The following is a 7,261-nucleotide window of genomic DNA, read 5'->3' as shown; positions in this document are numbered from 1 at the left end:
ACGTGTGCTGTACATGCACATGCACACACGATGCTCTCTATGTCCATTGTCAATGCTAACGTGAATGTGTTTGTGCTACTGTAGCCTATGTTCTTGTTTCTGCATAATTGTTAGTGTGGGTTTCGTGCACAAGTGCATGCATTCATATAGAGTGCCTGTGACCCCAGTAAGAATTGACATAGTTGAATATTGTATGAGTATGACTGAGCTGCACAGTAAATTCCTTAGTGTTAATTCAGAGAGTATCAGTACTCAGACTTTAGTAAAAGTACAAATACTGCAATATAGATATAGGCCTACTCTGTTACAAGTAAAGGTCCAGAATTCACAATGTACTTGACTAAAAGTACAAAAGTATTTGTATCAAAATTTTAAATGTACTTTAAGTACCTCAAAATACTTCTAAAATAAATGTGTATTGATCCCTGGGGGGACAGTAGCAAGGTTGAAATGCAGCAGAGGCACAGGTTAAGAGTAAAGGTGCAATAACTATAATAGAAAATATTAGTACCAGTAAGACTCCCTAATCGGGAGATAAGCGACCGTTGGTCGCTTATCTCCACAAATAGGCCAAAAAAATTGTTTTACCAATTATCAAGACATACGGGCAGTTGACAGTTTGCCATGGTTACTCATTGAAGTTGAATCTCCATATATGGAGATAACCTACGCATCACACTAAGTCTGACCTCACCAGCCCATATTTGGGCATGAGCAACTTATGTCTCCATATATGGAGATATGATGACATCACACAGTCCTCAGCCGATGATGTGGCGTGATGTCATACAATACACAAACGAGCCCTACAGTATAAAGGGGCAATTCTTGCCAGGAAAGAAGCATTTCTTCGACTCAGACCTTATCGCCAGGGTTGGCTTATAGCAGCTGTCGGTAGGACCATATATGGATTCTGTTAGTGTGGATCTCCTAACAGGGCATCATCTTTTATGTCTAAGCATGCGACCATTCTATTTACCTCGCGAATTTGGCAATGTTGTGTTGTGCGCAGTCTATATTGCTCCAAGTGCAAATGCTGCGCGGGCTGCCACCGCCGTAGCGGACTGTGTTCACAGACAATTGAAACGCACCCCAGAAGCACCGTGTCTTGTATTGGGTGACGTAAACCACTGTAAACTTGAATCCGTGCTGCCTGGTTTTCAGCAGTATGTTGATTGTAAAACAAGGGGTAATAACATCTTAGACAAGTGTTATGGCAATGTTAAAAATGCATATACTGCTGAGGCTAAACCTCCTCTAGCCAAGTCTAAACCCCCATTCGCCATGTCAGACCACAATGTTGTTCACCTAATTCCCACTTATAAGTCATTGCTTAAAACTAGCAAACCACAAGTCAAAACCATTCATGTGTGGAATAATGATGGCATCGAGACATTAAAGGGATGCTTTTGCTGCACTGACTGGAGCCTCTTCCATAGTTTAAACTTGGAAGAGGCTACAGATACTATAACAGAATATATAAAATTCTGTAAAGACAACGTTTTGACCAAGAAAACAATAACTATGTACCCAAATAATAAACCCTATATTTCGAGGGAAATTAAAGAGGCCATAGTTAAGAAACAAAGAGCGTTTAAGTGTGGGGACTTTTTAACTGTGAGGAATATTCAAAAGGAGATCAACAAAAAAATAGAGGATGGAAAAAGGAAGGAAAAAGAGAAGTTTGAGGCCTACTGCTCCTCCTCTAATTCCAAAAAAATGTGGGAATCTATGAAGGCCATGACTAACATGGCTCCAGCTAAGAAGGGCCTTAGTGTTTCCAATGAAAAGGAGAAGGCAGAAGAACTAAACAACTTTTATGCAAGGTTTGAAACAGCTGACTTCTTGCAGGAACAAAAAGCTGCCCTCGAGTCTGTACCCGCACACAGTGATCTGGGAATCACTGTGGATCAGCACGAAGTCCAGAGGATGTTTTCTCGCACATGTCCCCGGAAGGCCTCAGGTCCGGATGGGATATGTGGCCGGTTGCTGCATTCATGCAGCCAGGAACTGGCAGAGGCTTGGTGTCCCATCTACCAAAAGTCACTGGACTCATGTACTGTTCCATCCACCTGGAAAGACTCCATTATAATCCCTGTCCCCAAAAAGGCATGCTGCAAGGAAAATAATGACTACCGCCCAGTCGCTCTGACTTCAGTAATTATGAAGTGTTTTGAGAAAATCATTATCAGTTTGTTGAAGGCAGCGGTGGGTTGTTCATTAGATACGTTTCAGTTTGCATACAGGAGTAACAGGGGTATTAGTCCATGGGCCAGACGGGTTGTCGGTATCAAAAAGGTGGCAAAGGTTATCATGCATTTTTGAAAAGCTCTATATCTCTAGATTATATTTTGGTATGATAACCCTTTCTTAGACCCAGCTAAATTGGTGTTATCAGCCTCTAGAGTTGGTGTCCCATTAACATTACATTACAGGAAAAAAAGTAAAAAGATTAATCTGCTTTTAGTAGCATAAGAGGGGTCAAACTAGGGGGTTTTCATGATGCCGAATCCATTGCAAGCATCTGTTTTGCACACAAAACATTCCTTGGGCTATAAATGGCCTCAGAAGACGATGCATGTATGGGTGTGCATTCATGTTAGTCGGAGGCCTTTATTTCTCGTGCTAATCAGTCTAAAAGCACCAAATTTTGCACAGATGTAGCCCAGGGCATGCTCTAATGATTTAGCTAGGGCGCCCGAGTCGGTGACCTTCGGGCTCCAGAAAACATCCACAAAACTCTGAAAAGTGATGACTCATCACTTTTCATCACTAAACCATTGTTTTTCTGGAGCTGTGGCGACCCCGAAGGTCACCGACTCGGGCGCTCTAGCTAAATCATTAGAGCATGCCCTGGGCTACATCTGGGCAAAATTTGGCGCTTTTAGACTGATTAGCACGAGAAATAAAACCCTAAGGCCTCTGACTAACATGAATGCACACCCATACATGCATTGTTTTCTGTGGCCATTTATAGCCCAAGGAATGTTTTTTGTGCAAAACAGATGCTTGCAATGGATTCGGCATCATGAAAACCCCCTAGTTTGACCCCTCTTATGCTACTAAAAGCAGATTAATTTTTTGCTTTTTTCCCTGTAATGTAAAGTTAATGGGACACCAACTCCAGCGGCTGATAACACCAATTTAGCTGGGTCTAAGAAAGGGTTATCATACCAAAATATAATCTACAGATATAGAGCTTTTCAAAAATGCATGATAACCTTTGCCACCTTTTTGATACCGACAACCCGTCGGGCCCATGGACTATATAGAGGATGCCGTTTTGGCCTTGGATTATTTTCTTTTGAAACACTTAGACAAAGACAAAAAGAACAAAGCTTATGCACGCCTTCTTCTTGTAGATTTCAGCTCAGCGTTTAATACAATACAGCCACATCTCTTAATTAAGAGGTTAAAGGACCTTAATGTCCATCCCCTTATTATCAGGTGGTATTATTCCTTTTTAACTGAACGCACTCAAAGGGTCAGTGTGAATGGTATTTTGTCAGAGCCCAGAACCTTAAGTACTGGAGCACCTCAGGGCTGCGTTAGCTCACCTGTCCTTTTTACTTTGTACACAAATGAGTGTAGAAGTGAGAACCCGAATAATTACATTATTAAATTCTCAGATGTTACTGCCATCTTAGCACTACTGGATAAGGATAAGGATCTAGCTGAGTATTTTCTAGAGGTACAGAGGTATGTCAGTTGGTGTGATGACAACTACCTTGTTCTCAACGTTATGAAGACACAGGAGATGGTGTTCGATCCTATGAGCGTTGGTGACCACAGGCCTGTGGTCATTCATGACTCAGCCATCTCACAGGTTTCTTCATATAAATACTTGGGCATTTCCATTGACAATTCACTAACATGGAATACACACGTGGACAGTCTCTGTAGTAAACTACAGCAAAGACTACACTTCCTCCGCCGTCTGAGGGTTCACGGTGTTGACCAAAAGTTTATGTTAGTGTTCTATCGGGCAGTCTTGGAGAGCCTGGTTAGATTTGGCATTACAGTTTGGTTCGGTAATCTCTCAGTGCAACTGAGGTCCAAATTGTTGAGATTGGTTCAGACTGCAGGGAAGATTATAGGAGTAAGACAACTCCCCTCTCTGCAGTCTATTTACGAGCAGGCGGCACTAAGGCAGGCTCAGAAAATAATTGGTGATGCTACTCATGTGTTACATGGGAAGTTTGTACTTCTACCTTCGGGAAGAAGGTACAGTGAACCTGTATGGAAGTACATTAGGTTTAAAAAATCATTTGTACCTGTGTCCATTGGATTGTTGAACGACGCTCTGAAACAGCACTGACTGAGAGTATTAATTAATCACTGTGCACAATGTAATGTATGTATTTCTACTGTTTTGTTACTGATGTTTTGTGTGTGGCTGTAGCAGGGGTGAAAGCCCAAGACAAATTTCCCTTGTGGACAAATAAAGTATACCTTGACCTTGACCTTGATCTGGGATACAATCCCTTTTATGCCCATATATGGAGATCCCTAACAGAATCCCTTTCATGCCCATATATGGAGATCCCTAACAGAATCCCTTTTATGCCCATATATGGAGATCCCTAACAGAATCCCTTTCATGCCCATATATGGAGATCCCTAACAGAATCCCTTTTATGCCCATATATGGAGATCCCTAACAGCATCCCTTTTATGCCCATATATGGAGATCCCTAACAGAATCCCTTTCATGCCCATATATGGAGATCCCTAACAGAATCCCTTTTATGCCCATATATGGAGATCCCTAACAGCATCCCTTTTATGCCCATATATGGAGATCCCTAACAGAATCCCTTTTATGCCCATATATGGAGATCCCTAACAGAATCCCTTTTATGCCCATATATGGAGATCCCTAACAGAATCCCTTTTATGCCCATATATGGAGATCCCTAACAGAATCCCTTGTATGCCCATATATGGAGATCCCTAACAGAATCCCTTTTATGCCCATGGAGATCCCTAACAGAATCCCTTTTATGCCCATATATTATGGAGAAATCCCTGCTCTGAGTATCTGACATCAGTGTGATGTCACCTGTTTATGCCCATATATGGAGATCCCTGCTCTGCGTATCTGGTTGCTATGGTAAACAGTTGGTTGCTAGGGTAAAAAAACATGGTTGCTATGGTAAACAGTTGGTTGCTAGGGTAAACAGTTGGTTGCTAGGGTAAAACCATGGTTGCTAAGGTGGTTGCTAACGTACACTAACAAACCAGCAACAACAGACTGTTGCCACAGCAACGTACACAAAGGTTTGTGTACACATGTGGTGTGATGTCATACTGATGCGGAGATATGAGCAGGGCAAAGGTGTGACGTGTGACGTGTGACCGACCGACCGACGGACGGCCGGTGGAGGTTTTCATAGTAAACTGCTCCCTGACGGTCGCAATAACCTACGCATCACACAAAGTCTGACCTCACCAGCCCATACTTGGGCATGGACGACTTATATCTCCATATACGGAGATGGCCATATATGGAGATACGATGACATCACAGAGTCCACAGCTGATGATGTGGCGTGATGTCATACAATAAACAAACAAGCCCTATATACTGATGCGATACGATGACTTACTGGTACAATAAACAAACAAGCCCTATATACTGATGCAAAGATATGAGCAGGGCAAAGGTGTGACGTGTGACGTGTGACCGACCGACGGACGGCCGGTGGAGGTTTTCATAGTAAACTGCTCCCTGACGGTCGCAACAATGTACAGTAATTGGTAGTAAGATGCACGCTCCACGAGTAAACGCGAGCGGCAAATGCATCTATGGGTCTTATTGGGTCCATTGGGTCCATTGTTATATCTCCATTGTTATATCTCCATATACGGAGATGGCCATATATGGAGATACGATGACATCACAGAGTCCACAGCTGATGATGTGGCGTGATGTCATACAATAAACAAACAAGCCCTATATACTGATGCGATACGATGACTTACTGGTACAATAAACAAACAAGCCCTATATACTGATGCAAAGATATGAGCAGGGCAAAGGTGTGACGTGTGACGTGTGACCGACCGACGGACGGCCGGTGGAGGTTTTCATAGTAAACTGCTCCCTGACGGTCGCAACAATGTACAGTAATTGGTAGTAAGATGCACGCTCCACGAGTAAACGCGAGCGGCAAATGCATCTATGGGTCTTATTGGGTCCATTGTTAAACACTGGATTTCTCTGTGTGCATTAAAGCGTTTGCATAATGATTTTTTCTAAGCAAATGCAGTTGTTAAAATGTTGTTTATTCATCCATTGTCTTGCACATAATTAAAGCTCCTTCATTGGAACTGCAGAGTTGTAACAGATGTTGTTTTACCTTTGTGAAAACCTTCCCTGAATACAAATATTCGTCTATACAAGGTTAGGGATGCTTCACTGTCTCCTTGGCTTCCACAGGAAATGTCATGAGTCCGACTTATTGTAGACTTATGGGTTTCCTCAGACGGGTGGCTGGTATCTCCCGTAGAGATAGGGTGAGAAGTTCAGTCACCCGAGAGAGACTTGGAGTAGAACCGCTGCTCCTACACTTGGAAGGGAGTCAGCTTAGGTGGTTCGGGCATCTAGTAGGGATGCCCCCCGAGCGCCTTCCTAGGAAGGTCCTCGATGCGCGTCCCACTGGGAGGAGACCCCGTGGCAGACCAAAGACCAGATGGAGGGATTATATCTCCAAACTGGCATGGGAACGCCTCGGTATACTCCCTGAGGGAGTGGAGGAAGTTGCTCAGGATAAGGAAATCTGGAGGTCTCAGTTGGAACTGTTACCCCCGCAACCCGATTCTGGATAAGAGGTTGAAGATGGATGGATGGATGGAAGCAGGTCCCCTAGATCCTTGGATATGGTAATTAAACAGGATTAAACAGGATAGTGTTGTTTCAATTTCACGGCTTTCATCCTTTTTATGTGTCCCGTACAGCTTCCACCAAGAATAATGTCCTTTCATTTGACGTTTTCATTAATTTATCAAAAAACAAAGGCGTAGGAAACATCCAAAAGGCTGTTGTAGTCCATTTTCCTTCACCTCAATATTGCCTTGGCGGTAAAAAAAATTAAGTTAAAACAATTGAGCTTCATGGCTTGTTCAGAATGGCTAAAGAACACTAAAGCATTCTTAATAATGCGCAATCCCTCATCTGTATAGCTTCATCCTTGTGGCGGCATAGCTCAGGGGTAGAGAAACCGTTATTAGAGCACGAAGGGTTCCCGAAGGGTTCCCA

Source organism: Nannobrachium achirus (assembly GCF_963921795.1).
Source record: "Nannobrachium achirus genome assembly, chromosome: 7".
In the NCBI taxonomy this organism is placed as follows: domain Eukaryota; kingdom Metazoa; phylum Chordata; class Actinopteri; order Myctophiformes; family Myctophidae; genus Nannobrachium; species Nannobrachium achirus.
Note: the sequence above shows the minus strand (reverse complement) of the source record.